Below are 12,758 nucleotides of genomic sequence, written 5' to 3'. Positions count from 1 at the left end.
AAGAAACTAAAACATCTCCAGCTAAAACTGAACTTCAGCACTTTCTGAATTTCTCTAACAACCCTCATACCACAGCCAGTATGATTTAAAGCCTTCTTAGTCCATGTATGTATACTGTGTTGGTTTTTATTTCTTTTATTGACTTTAGGATTCACCTCTTTGGCTTCAGCAACTTGTTTCTCTGAATAGTGAGGTTATGAACTCCATAGACATGTTCACCACTTTTCCCTTCCCACACACTCCATGTTGGGAGAAAATATCGTAGCAGCTTTAACCAAGACAAGCCACGTATAATAGCGAGCAGCTGACAGAATGGGGACTGGACTTTGCATCATCTTGATACATAAATAGCAGTGATATCAGCAGGAGCTGAGGCTTACATCCTATTTGGGAGTGGGGGAAAGAATCCCTATCTTTAATATTCAAAAAATCATGAAAACAGAACTTTTGACAAAAACGAAGTAAGCAGAATTGGATCTTCGTGGACCACAAATATCATAAGTGTCAAAAGTGAGCTTGGAAAGTTTTACGAGTCACTCATACAGTTACTCAGAAGGAAATTGCTGCTTGTTAAATGGAAGAAGGAGGACACGTTTCTGATACATCCAAGTGAAATTCTTAGTCTCTGTCGTCTTTCTGGGGCAATTTTCTTTGAGATCAAAGAAGCAGCAACTCTGAGCTCCCATGCTGGCTCACACCCCACCACCTGCCACCATTTGGGGCTTTGTTGCCTCATTTTAAGAATTTCTTGTGTTTTTGTTTTTGTTTGCAGCTGCCAGAAGCCTTTGTCCCAGCTGAGAAGTGGAAACAAGAGGTTCGCTGTTCATTTCAGCAAAGAAGTAAGAAAAATGGGAACCAGAATCCATTGGTCCGACTCCTCTTAGGATGGAAGCAGAGAGAGGGGTTTCTGCCTGAGGGCAGATCTCAGCTGGTGTAAGTCAGCTTTAGTACTACTGCCAAGGGATGGCCCATATACGGGTCCCTAAATACATAGCTTTACAGAGGGCTGCATTTGCTTGTATCTGCCCTGCACATAGAGTGAACATGATAACCACTGCCCTAGAGACACTCACATGTTGAGGCTAGTGACTTAGGTGTTATGGTCACTCTCTCTGGTGGTTGGTCCCCTACTGCATCCATTAGTCTCTTCTCACAACTCCAGCCTACACAGACTCCCTCGGCCTCCCCCTCAGGAATGACACACACATATATTATATCAAATTAAATTAAAACAAATATTAAATCCATGTTTTACAAGAACATAAGGTTACTGATTCAAGCACTTAAAAGATAGGAAATGCCAGAATTAAGGATGCCCATGGGACAGGAGTTCAGCCCCCTTGTGCATGTGCACCATGATATAGTCTTTGACGTCACTTGATCACATCCCAATTTTTCCCCATTTGCTGGCTGGACAGCTAGTCAGGAACCTTTTCATAGAATCATAGAATCTCAGGGTTGGAAGGGATCTCAGGAGGTCATCTAGTCAAACCCCCTGCTCAAAGCAGGACCAAACCCAACTAAATCATCCCAGCCAGGGCTTTGTCAAGCCTGACCTTAAAAACCTCTAAGGAAGGAGATTCCACTACCTCCCTAGGTAACCCATTCCAGTTCATCACCACCCTACTAGTGAAAAAGTTTTTCCTAATATCCAGCCTAAACCTCCCCCTCTGCAACTTGAGACCATTACTCCTTGTTCTGTCATCTTCTACCACTGAGAACAGTCTAGATCCATCCTCTTTGGAACCCCCTTTCAGGTAGCTGAAAGCAGCTATCAAATCCCCCCTCATTCTTCTCTTCTGCAGACTAAACAATCCCAGTTCCCTCAGCCTCTCCTCATAAGTCATGTGCTCCAGCCCCCTAATCATTTTTGTTGCCCTCCGCTGGACTCTCTCCAATTTATCCACATCCTTCTTGTAGTGTGGGGCCCAAAACTGGACACAGTACTCCAAATGAGGCCTCACCAGTGCTGAGTAGAGGGGAATGATCACATCACTTGATCTGCTGGAAATGCCCCTACTTATACAACCCAAAATGCCATTAGCCTTCTTGGCAACAAGGGCACACTGTTGACTCATATTCAGCTTTTCGTCCACCGTAACCCCTAGGTCCTTTTCTGCAGAACTGCTGCTCAGCCATTCGGTCCCTAGTCTGTAGCAGTGCATGGGATTCTTCCGTCCTAAGTGCAGGACTCTGCACTTGTCCTTGTTGAACCTCATCATATTTCTTTTGGCCCAATCCTCTAATTTGTCTAGGTCCCTCTGTATCCTAGCCCTACCCTCCAGCGTATCAACCACTCCTCCCAGTTTAGTGTCATCTGCAAACTTGCTAAGGGTGCAGTCCACACCATCCTCCAGATCGTTAATGAAGATATTGAATAAAACCGGCCCCAGCACCGACCCTTGGGGCACTCCACTTGATACCGGCTGCCAACTAGACATGGAACCATTGATCACTACCCGTTGAGCCCGACCATCTAGACAGTTTTCTATCCACCTTACCGTCCATTCATCCAGCCCATACTTCTTTAACTTGCTGGCAAGAATACTGTGGGAGACTCTATCAAAAGCTTTGCTAAAGTCCAGAAATAGTACATCCACTGCTTTCCCCTCATCCACAGAGCCGGTTATCTCGTCATAGAAGGCAATTAGGTTAGTCAGGCATGACTTGCCCTTGGTGAATCCATGCTGACTGTTCCTGATCACTTTCCCCTCCTTTAAGTGGTTCAGGATTGATTCCTTGAGGACCTGTTCCATGATTTTTCCAGGGACTGAGGTGAGACTGACTGGCCTGTAGTTCCCTGGATCTTCCTTCTTCCCTTTTTTAAAGATGGGCACGACATTAGCTTTTTTCCAGTCATCCGGGACCTGCCCCGATCGCCATGATTTTTCAAAGATAATGGCCAATGGCTCTGCAATCTCATCGGCCAACTCCTTTAGCACCCTCGGATGCAGCGCATCCGGCCCCATGGACTTGTGCTCATCCAGCTTTCCTAAATAGCCCCGAACTACTTCTTTCTCCACAGAGAGCTGGTCACCTCCTCCCCATACCGTGCTGCAGTGTGCAGCTGTCTGGGAGCTGACCTTGTCTGTGAAGACAGAGGCAAAAAAAGCATTGAGTACACTAGCTTTCTCCACATCCTCTGTCACTAGGTTCCCTCCCTCATTCAGCAAGGGGCCCACACTTTCCTTGACTTTCTTCCTGTTGCTAACATACCTAAAGAAACCCTTTGTGTTACTCCTAACATCTCCGGCTAGCTGCAACTCCAAGTGTGATTTGGCCTTCCTGATTTCACACCTGCATGCCTGAGCAATACTTTTATACTCCTCCCTGGTTATTTGTCCAATCTTCCACTTCTTGTAAGCTGTTCTTTTGTGTTTTTGTCCTGCTGACTCAATGTGTGGCCCCAGGCCTCATTCAGCACAAACCACTGAATAGAAAATTATTCATTTTCCTCCTGGGTGTTCTGATGGGGTGTTGCAACCTAAGTTCCCTCTAAGGGTACGTCCGTACTACCCGCCGGGTCGGCGGGTAGCAATCGACTTCTCGGAGTTCGATATATCGCGTCTCATCTAGACGCGATATATCAAACTCCGAACGCGCTCCCGTCGACTCCGGAACTCCACCACCGCAAATGGCGGTGGCGGAGTCGATGGGGGAGCCGCGGACTTTGATCCCGCGGCGTGAGGATGGGTAAGTACTTCGAACTAAGGTACTTCGAGTTCAGCTACGCTATTCGCGTAGCTGAACTTGCATACCTTAGTTCGAACCGCCCCCCTAGTGTAGACCAGGCCTTAGATGCATGGCCATGCAGCTGCCTATTAAGCCCCAGGCAGGGGCTCAGGGCTGCAGCGGGTAGATGCCTCTCCCCCAGCATGGACCAGCTCCGGATTTGCCAAGGCCAGGGAAGAGGAGCCCCTCCCTTGGCCCGGCCCTTCTGGAGCTACCATGGTGGGGAAGAGGCACCTCTCCCCTGGCCCCAAGCTAGTGCGATGAGAGAGGGCTGGGGGAAGTCCTCTCTCCCCACTGCAGCCCTGAGGCAGCCTGCACCCCAAACCCCTCATCCCTGGCTCCACCCCCAAGCCTGCACCCCAACCTCTGCCCCAGCCTGGAGCCTCCTCCCGCATCCCAAGCCCCTCATTCCAAGCACACCCCAGAGCCTTCACCCCTAACCAGAGCCCTCACCCCCCACACCCTGCCCCAGGCCTGAGCCTTCTCCCGTACCCCAAACTCCTCATCCCCAGCCCCACCACATGCATTTTATTATGTGCACCAATATGAAGGTGATGCTCCTCCTGCAAACCCAGAATTGCTCCCTGACCTCACCCTGGGGCAGTGCTGCTCCACACCTCCCCCAGCACGCGGCTGCAAAGACACGTGGCTGAAGGACAGAATGGGAGGGGGCAGCAGAAGCACATGAGCTGTAACAGGTAAATGGAGGGGGCTAGGCAGAGGTACCCATGGGCCAGCAGAGACACATGGGAGGACTGAGGGGTGAGAGGCAAACGGCGAAGCTGCGGGTCGTGAGGCCCCTGACATATTTATGCACATATCTATAAATGGAAACTACTGGTTCTCTGCTTGCAAATGTTAGCAGGTCCACCTAGTATTTGAGCAACTCACAATATTTTTTATTGGTTTCTCATCCAACACCCCTGTGAGGTAGGGCAGTAGGATCCTCCTTTTACAAATGAGGAACTGAAGCACAGATGGACTAATGCCCAGATCCATTGATTACCATGGAAATTTGGATCCTGAATATCTTCATGGACCTCAGCCAAAGTGACTTGACCAAGGTCGCACTGGTAGAGGAAGGAACTGAACCCAATAGTCTCAACTCCCAGTCCAGCCCTTCATCATCAGACTTACCCATCATCCTGCATTCCAGCCTCTCTGAAATCTGGTTTAAATTAACCTTGTAGCATTCTCTCATGGAGCCAACCCCCTAAATTGTGCCATCCTGATTCTCCAGTGGGTTTCACACCAGAAATACATAAGTGCAGACAGAAGCCCCTTTGGGGATCAGAAAGAGCCAAAGATGTGGGCCCTGCAAACACCCCGCGCTCCCCTCTGTTCATTCGCTGCCTCGGGTGCAGTGGGAAGGGATGTTATAATCCCTGAACTGAGGGCCCTGTTACTGCTACATGGGGAACACGAGAGTAGACCAGGGGTGAGAGGGATCTGCTGGCTTCAAGCAAGAACCAGCCCAAGCAGCTCCTAAGGCAAATGCTGAAAAAGTAGGCAGGGGAAATGTCTCTCTCTGCAAAAGCTTTGACTGCCATGGCACATGCAGTGGAAAACCCCTACATCAGCACCGTGCGGTATTCACATTGTGCCCTGTGAAAACGTCACTCCCCTCCTGATAAATCCCAGCCAGTTCTCGAGGGGCCCCACTTCACCTGTTAATCCATTCAGCTGCTTTGGCCACTCTCTGCTCTCTCCACATCTCCTGTCTGCACCACTCAGTGATTGTCACATGCTGCCTGCAATGAAACAGGATCCTGGAGTGACCTGCCATATCACACAAAGGCAAAGATGTTCCCATTGCCGACCACATGCCAGGCAACAATCATTTACAAAAAAGGGCCATGGGGGTGGGGGAGCACAAAAAGGGACACAGATCACAGCAGGGTGCGCGGGGAGAGGGGCAGGCATGGAACAGGGCACACTCTGTAATAGGGTTACCAGATGTCCCAATTTTATAGGGACAGTCCCAATTTTTGGGTCTTTTTCTTATATAGACTCCTATTACCTCCCACCCTCTGTCCTGATTTTTCACACTTGCTGTCTGGTCACCCTACTCTGTAACCATTACAAAATGCAGCTAGGATCTCCTATCTTCTGGTGTTGCCACATGCTCTGTTTGGAAGAGGAACCTGACTGCATAGAACATGGGACACTCTGGGGATGGGGATGTTCTCTCACAGACCAAGATCGAGACCATCACACCCCGACTCACCCTGGCTTCTGCTTTAGAGTCAGAGGAAAACACCATCTTCAAAGTAAGCGCCGAACCAGCCCAGTCACATCCTAAGAAGAGACTGATGCAGGTGTGACTTGAAGGTTACTCCTGAGGTACCTTTGTCACATATGACTGAATTCAACTCCCATTAACATCAATGGAAAGACTCAGTTCGACTTTGGTGGGCTTTGGTTCAGACCTACAAAGCTGGGGTGACCCGGTTGCTCAAGTTGTTGCTACAGAGCACTGTTGGGTCCCTAGTCAGCTCTGTGTTTGGCTGTTACATGAGGAGGGGCACCTGCAGCCTGCTCAGCACCCACAGGCAAGTCACTGGTAACAATCGAACACTAGCCCCACAGGAGGCCTCCCTTCCCTCAGCGAGGCTCTGGCAGGCAGCTATCTCTAGTCAGGTCCTGGGCCCGGGCAGACTTCTCTCACTCTGGGAGCAAGGGGTTTAGGCTCCCTCTCAGCCAGCTCTTACCTTAGCTGGGCAATCCCCTTTTAACCCTTCCCTCCAAGCCTCACTCCTTCTGCAGGTGTAGCAAGGAAGGGCTAAATAAGACCACAACAGTTTGTTAAGCCAGTTTGAATTTTGCACACACACACCCGTTACAGCCCATTCCTGCCCCTCTGCAGTCAATGAGATGTGCATTGACTCCAATGGCAGCAGTATTAGGCCTACAGAGTGAGTGAAATTCCCTAGTAAGGTTTAATAGGCTCGTCACACCAGCTTTGCTCAAACGCAGTTGTCTGAGGATGGGGCCGTGCAGGGGAGAATCACACAGAGTGTGTTAGGGTCAAATTCCACCTTGAGTTACCCCCTGTGCAGCCCCTTTGGCTTTTGCAGGAACAACCCTGCACTGGCAGGAAGATCATGGGTCTTGTCCAGGCATAACTTCTATGCATCAGAGGCATTACACAGATGTAACTGAGGGCAGAATTTGTACTTGCCTCGCAACAGAGGAATTACCATATAAACCAATCCAGGATTAGCAGGATAATCTACTGCATGGCCTGCTTCAATTGCTATGAATTCATACACTAAAAAAATCCAGTGTAGGCTCCTCAGAGTGAAGAAACATTTTTTAATCACAAGACAAACATACTTGGTAACCCCCAGAGGCCAAGAAGAGACAAGAAGCATAAGGAAACAGGTGGGTGACACCTTCTTGGCACTCTCATTGCTAGTTACTCTTCAGCTAAGCATTATCAGTCACCAAGCAACACCTGGAGGCAGACAGGGCCTATCACATTCTGTCTCTGCATGCATAGAATGCTCAGATTTCATGGCCAATAACTTCTCCAATAGTTCTTGGACTATCCCTACAATTTCCTCACTCCCCAGGATTATTTTCAAGACTTTCCAAATTTCTGTTTACACAATCGTATGGTGTGGGAATGCTGCACAAGTGCCCACTGGGCGTGTAATGGCTCTTCACCTATAGTCACCCTTTGTAACGTAGTTTAGGATTCTCCCAGAGGCCCCTTTTCTGTTATGGAGGGAAAAGAGCTGCCCCATAGCTAAGCCTGTGTTGCAGTTTACAGCTGATTTTTCCAAGCATTTTAAAATCCATGTGCAGTAGCAGATTGGCCTGAAAATTGCTAGGGTGGAGTTGTTGGTTGAAACTTGGACTCATTTAGTCAAGTGGCTCTTGGGCTACAGCCCCCTACTATCTCCAGCCCTCCCCTCTCCCACATGACCTGCTTTTAAAATCCAGTATCAGAGGGGTAGCCGTGTTAGTCTGGTTCTGTAGAAGCAGCAAAGAATCCTGTGGCACCTTATAGACTAACAGAAGTTTTGCAGCATGAGCTTTCGTGGGTGAATACGCACTTCTTCGGATGCAAGCAGTGGAAATTTCCAGGGACAGGTGTGTATATATAAGCAAGCAAGAAGCAAGCTAGAGATAACGAGGTTAGATCAATCAGGGAGGATGGGACCCTGTTCCAGCAGCTGAGGTGTGAAAACCAAGGGAGGAGAAACTGGTTCTGTAATTGGCAAGCCATTCACAGTCTTTGTTTAGTAGTCTGTATTTGTGCAAGTTTCTTCATGAGGTTGATGGATTTCCACTCATGAACAAACCGACGTACCCTTAGAACCCCGACCAGGGTTATTCTATCTACTACCCAAGATCCACAAACCCGGAAATCCTGGACGCCCCATCATCTCTGGCATTGGAACTCTCACTGAAGGACTGTCTGGATATGTGGACTCTCTACTCAGACCCTATGTTACCAGCACTCCCAGCTATCTCCGTGACACCACTGATTTCCTGAGGAAACTACAATGCATTGGTGACCTTCCAGAAAACACCATCCTGGCCACCATGGATGTAGAGGCTCTCTACACAAACATCCCACACACTGATGGAATACAAGCTATCAGGAACAGTATCCCTGATGATGCCACAGCACAACTGGTTGCTGAGCTCTGTGCCTTTATCCTCACACACAACTATTTCAAATTTAATGACAATATATATCTCCAGATCAGTAGCACCGCTATGGGCACCCGCATGGCCCCACAATATGCCAATATTTTTATGGCCGACCTGGAACAACGCTTCCTCAGCTCCCGTCCACTCACGCCCCTTCTCTACCTACGCTACATTGATGACATCATCATCATCTGGACCCATGGGAAGGAGACTCTGGAAAAATTCCACCATGATTTCAACAGCTTCCACCCCTCCATCAACCTCAGCCTGGACCTATCTACACGGGAGGTCCACTTCCTAGACACCACGGTGCAAATAAGTGGTGGTCACATTAACACCACCCTATACCGAAAACCTACCGACCGCTATACCTACCTTCATGCCTCCAGCTTCCATCCCGGGCACACCACAAGATCCATTGTCTACAGCCAAGCACTGAGGTACAACCGTATCTGCTCTAACCCCACAGACAGAGACCAACACCTAGAAAATCTCCACCAAGCATTCTCAAGACTACAGTACCCACACAAGGAAATAAGGAAACAGATCAACAGAGCCAGATGTGTACCCAGAAACCTCCTTCTGCAAGACAAACCCAAGAAAGAAACCAACAGGACTCCACTGGCCATCACATACAGTCCCCAGCTCAAACCCCTCCAACGCATCATCAGGGATCTACAACCCATCCTGGACAATGATCCCACACTTTCACAGGCCTTGGGTGGCAGGCCAGTCCTCGCCCACAGACAACCTGCCAACCTGAAGCATATTCTCACCAACAACTGCACACCGCACCATAGTAACTCTAGCTCAGGAACCAACCCATGCAACAAACCTCGATGCCAACTCTGCCCACATATCTACACCAGCAACACCATCACAGGACCTAACCAGATCAGCCACACCATCACCGGTTCATTCACCTGCACGTCCACCAATGTAATATATGCCATCATATGCCAGCAATGCCCCTCTGCTATGTACATTGGCCAAACTGGACAGTCTCTAAGGAAAAGGATAAATGGACACAAATCAGACATTAGGAATGGCAATATACAAAAACCTGTAGGAGAACACTTCAACCTCCCTGGCCACACAATAGCAGATTTTAAGGTGGCCATCCTACAACAAAAAAACTTTAGGAGCAGACTTCAAAGAGAAACTGCTGAGCTCCAGTTCATCTGCAAATTTAACACCATCAGCTTAGGACTAAACAAAGACTGTGAATGGCTTGCCAATTACAGAACCAGTTTCTCCTCCCTTGGTTTTCACACCTCAGCTGCTGGAACAGGGTCCCATCCTCCCTAATTGATCTAACCTCGTTATCTCTAGCTTGCTTATATATACACACCTGTCCCTGGAAATTTCCACTGCTTGCATCCGAAGAAGTGGGTATTCACCCACGAAAGCTCATGCTGCAAAACTTCTGTTAGTTTATAAGGTGCCACAGGATTCTTTGCTGCTTTTAAAATGTATATTTTCTTCTAATTCTCTTTTGCTCAGAGCTAGATAAAGCTCAGGTTCATCTTCTGCCCAGGCCAAGCACACCTCAGCTCTATGTGTTTCACTCAGACCCAAAGTGTGTGTTTGGGGGTATTTTAATCAATGCGTAATAGGGTCTGTGGCTCTGTTGTAGCTGTGAGAGCAAGTGAGTGGCTATGAAGTTGTCAAGGTTTCCTCCCCCACTCTGAACTTTAGCGTCCAAAAGATGGGGACCTGCATGTACCCTTCTAAGCTTAATTCCTAGCTTAGATCTGATAGCGCTGCCACCAACCAAAAATATAGTGTTTTGGTACACTTTCCATTCCCCCCAAAACCTTCCCTGGGGAACACAGATCTAAATCCTTTAGATCTTAACACAAGGAGAAATTAACCATTCCCCCATCCTTTTCCCCCCAGACTTTCCCCTCCCTGGGTTGCCTTGAGAGGCTTCACACAGATCCAAACTCCTTGGATCTTAAAACAAAGAAAAATCAATCAGGCTCTTAAAAAGAAAGCTTTTAATTAAAGAAAAAGAAAAGGTAAAACTTATCTCTGTAAAATCAGGATGGGAAATGCTTACAGGGTATTTAAATGTATATAGCCAGAGAAATCCCCTCTAGCCTCAGGTTTAAAGTTACAGCAAACAGGTAAAAATCCTTCCAGCAAAAGAAACATTTACAGATTGAGAAAACAAACATAAGACTAACATGCCTTCCTGACTAGGTACTTACAAATGTGAAACATGAGACTGATTCAGAAAGATTTGGAGAGCCTGGATGGATGTCTGGTCCCTCTCATGTCCCGAGAGCGAACAACCCCTAAAACAAACACCACAAACAAAAAAGACTTCCCTCCACCAAGATTTGAAAGTATCTTGTCCCCTTATTGGTCCTCTGGTCAGGTGTCAGCCAGGTTTACTGAGCTTCTTAACCCTTTACAGGTAAAAGAGACATTAACCCTTAACTATCTGTTTATGACAGAAGTAAATGTCTTCACTTGTGCCTGCTAAATTAATCGTGCACCAGGCATAATTAGAACAGCCAGCAGCATCTGTCCAGGCACATGCAACTGGGTGATTGGCCATTAATCATCTCCCTGTCCTGCTTCTTTATTTTCCACTCCCAAATGAATCTTCACAGTCCTTTGTGGCCACCTACAGCACATTTCTGATAAAGCCATGAGCACCCAGAGAAGGGTAAATGAACCCTCTTTTAGCTGCCCAAACTATCATTCTGCCTGCACAAGCTTTTTGACCATAATGAATAAGAAACTGGGACCCTGAGAAAGTGGGCTGGGAAGCATCCCTGAGGACTCCCCCAGCCTTGGACAATGGGAAAATTCTTGTGCACAAGAACAGAACAAACTTTGGCAAGAAATACAAACTCTGAAGTACAGCATCAGTTCTTGATTCATGAGCTTGGTTGGACTCCAGCCAAACTGACACAGAAACGAACATCTGGCATAAATAAATGTTGGAGATGGACACAGAAAGCCGTCAATAGCTGTGGGATTGTGTAAAACTGGAAGGGTGGGAGGAAAAAACATACAACAAAGAGTGACTGAGCGATTGGGACAGAATCATAATTCCACATTGGATCCCAGGATGATGGAGTCTCGGAATGGTGGGATCCCTCTTAGGAGGGCCAGGTTCTCATCTGTTCCTGGCTGCTGACCCAGCTAGTGGCAGGGCAGCCAGGCCAGAGCCGTGTTGGTGCAGTGGCTCCCACTCGATACCTTGTCTATAATTCTATGTCCAGATTGGGTTTTATCTTTTTCACAGCATTCAGCTCTGCCCGCATTCCTGTAGTTAATGCAACATGGGTGAACCCATGGGGAAAATAAGGAGAGAAAAGGACATGCTAATTCTCTCTGCAGACATGATGCCTGAGCCCACAGTCCCTGTCACTGTGCTGCCTACCACTGGGGTCTTTCCCAGCTGCCTGCCAGAGCCCACAGGATCTGTGTCATTGTCACTGCCCTGCCAGAACTTACTGCCAGTGGGTGTGTTTCACTTGGGGGAGGGGAGGAGAAGCACTGGTGCAGTCTGTAGCCTAGACTGCTCCCCCCACACCCCAGTCACCCTGCGTGCGAGCTCTGGGCAGGGACAGCAATGTCCTTTCTGCACGTAAAGGGCTGGATTGTGCAGACCTTGCTCAGGGTGGGGAGCGATGACTGACACGAACAGTTCTATTGATCGCTGTGGGGCTACTCAGCACTCACAGGTAGCAGGGGCCGCAAAATCCAGCTCACAGAATCTCTCCATGGAAGCAGCCTGATCTCAGCTCTCAGTTCTGCACAGGCTCCTCACACCCACTCCTCACAGGCCTAGGTTAGCCCAGATGCTGTGCTGGCCTAGGATAGGTGGCACACCATGCACTCTGCCCCAGACACAGATCTCCATGCTTCTCCACACCCCCTACATGGAGGCAGGAGGATAGTATGGAATTCGCTATACCTGCTTTCTAGAACCCAAGGATTATTCTGTCAGGCAGCTAATGTAATGCAAATTTTTCAAAAAGGTCTCTAGAGGCAACCCCTGCAATTATAGGCCAATTTGGAAGGAACTATTGTAAAAAAACAGAATTATCAGACACATAGATAAACATGATTTGCTGGGAAAGAGTCAATGGCTTTTGTAAACAGAAGTCAGGCCTCACCAATGTATGAGAATTCTCTGAGGGAGTCAATAAGCCCATAAATAAAGCGGATCCAGTGGATACAATGTATTTGGATTTTCAGAAAGCCTTTGACAATGTCCCTCACCAAATGCTCTTAAGGAAACTAACTAGCCCTGAACTAAGAGGGAAGGTTCTTTCATAGATCAGTAACTGGTTGAAAGATGGGAAACAAGAGTAGGAATAAACAATCAGGTTTTTTTT

At 48.0% G+C, this 12,758-nt stretch overlaps 1 protein-coding gene across 2 annotated transcripts in view; it reads left to right on the top strand.

The window, feature by feature from the left end:
- The window catches only part of LOC123369342 (maestro heat-like repeat-containing protein family member 7), a 1,253,347-nt gene that overhangs the window by 820,216 nt on the left and 420,373 nt on the right, over positions 1 to 12,758 (top strand). The gene's annotated exons all lie outside the window — the stretch shown is intronic.

The sequence above is a fragment of the Mauremys mutica genome, chromosome 4 (genome assembly GCF_020497125.1).
Source record: "Mauremys mutica isolate MM-2020 ecotype Southern chromosome 4, ASM2049712v1, whole genome shotgun sequence".
NCBI classification, from domain to species: Eukaryota; Metazoa; Chordata; order Testudines; family Geoemydidae; genus Mauremys; species Mauremys mutica.
This window is presented reverse-complemented; position numbering and strand designations above follow the sequence as displayed.